The sequence below is a fragment of the Pundamilia nyererei genome, unplaced genomic scaffold (genome assembly GCF_000239375.1).
Source record: "Pundamilia nyererei isolate P.nyererei 1_Seehausen unplaced genomic scaffold, PunNye1.0 scaffold00049, whole genome shotgun sequence".
Lineage (NCBI taxonomy): Eukaryota > Metazoa > Chordata > Actinopteri > Cichliformes > Cichlidae > Pundamilia > Pundamilia nyererei.
Window position 1 is genome coordinate 3,047,445 of NW_005187450.1, and position 1,317 is coordinate 3,048,761.

A 1,317-nucleotide genomic window follows, 5' to 3' on the forward strand; every position below is an offset into this window, starting at 1 on the left:
ATATATATATGAAGGTCAGGAGGCAGCAGAACCAGCTGACTAAACAAAAAAATCAATTGTTCAGACAGGAGCCGTGTGTATGGTTGTTGTTCGCTGTCATCAAGTCCACAGTTAGTGAAAGTGTCCTTTCGCCATAGATCATCTCCATGGTGAGTTCTGTGTGTATTTGTATCTAGGAGCATGTGCCGTCAGCCATGTGGAGCTTATAATTAGTACCCCCACCCGTCCCTCCCTTCTTTGTACCCAGGTGACCGGCCCTGGGCGGCCATCATTAACATTTAACAATGAAAGCACACATAAGATCATTGTGCGCAACATACGTCGGAAAGAAAACAAATTACCTTGAAACAGTGAATGGTGCCATTTCATAATCTAGTAAAGGAACTTCATGTGCAAAAAATTATTTTAAAAGCTTACTAAAAGATATTTTAGGAGGGGGGGAGGGTGCATCTGCAGTCCTTCTGGAAAAATTTGGACTTTGAACTCTCACTTACATGAGATCTTTGCTGCTAATTCTGGGTCCTGAAAGCTAGAAAATTCTCATAATCCTAAAGCCTGGGAGATTTGCATGTGACTGACCACGGTCAGGGAAACACATGGGTGTTGGTGTTTTGCATAAGAGGAAACGGGTAGAGTTGAGGAGTGGTTGGTCTACGGGTTAGTGGTGACATCACTGCCAGCATTGTGGCCGGCCCAATAGGTTATTGATGAGACCTGTAGGTAAATTGAGAGGGCAGGTAAAGTGACAGGCATAGCACTGAGGAGAGAGGAGGTGAAGCTCTGGATCTGGTGACAGCTACCTTCTTTGCTCTGCTGGGTTTTTGTGGATGAGACTCTGTCTGTACTGGAGGAGAGCTATAAGAGAGGACTCTCAGCGCTGAGGTAAGGTGTTAACAGGAAAAAGTGCTGTCACGTAGTGGAAAAAAATGAAGAAAAAAGATGCTACAAATTGTTTCACATATTATCTCCAGGTTCAGGTTGGAGCAGTTTAAGCCGCTGTATGAACGATGAGTGTGTTGCATAAAAAGTCATGCTTGAATTTTAGACTTGGATTTACTTTACTTTTTAAAAGGTTATTTGAGTAGTTTGCTTTTAACTTTTAAAGGATGTCAAAATATTTTAATACGACCGTGCCTTTTGCAAGGCTACATGCAAATGTGCTAAACCTCTTCAACAACAAACAGGTTAAACAACCTTCAGTAGTCAGGCATACTGACCATCCATCTATCTATCTATCTATCTATCTATCTATCTATCTATCTATCTATCTATCTATCTATCTATCTATCTATCTATCTATCTATCTATCTATCTATC

General features: G+C 41.2%; 1 protein-coding gene across 4 annotated transcripts in view; it reads left to right on the forward strand.

Annotated features, from left to right (window-relative positions):
- Nucleotides 1-1,317, forward strand: part of espn (espin) — a 36,613-nt gene that overhangs the window by 16,250 nt on the left and 19,046 nt on the right. The gene's annotated exons all lie outside the window — the stretch shown is intronic.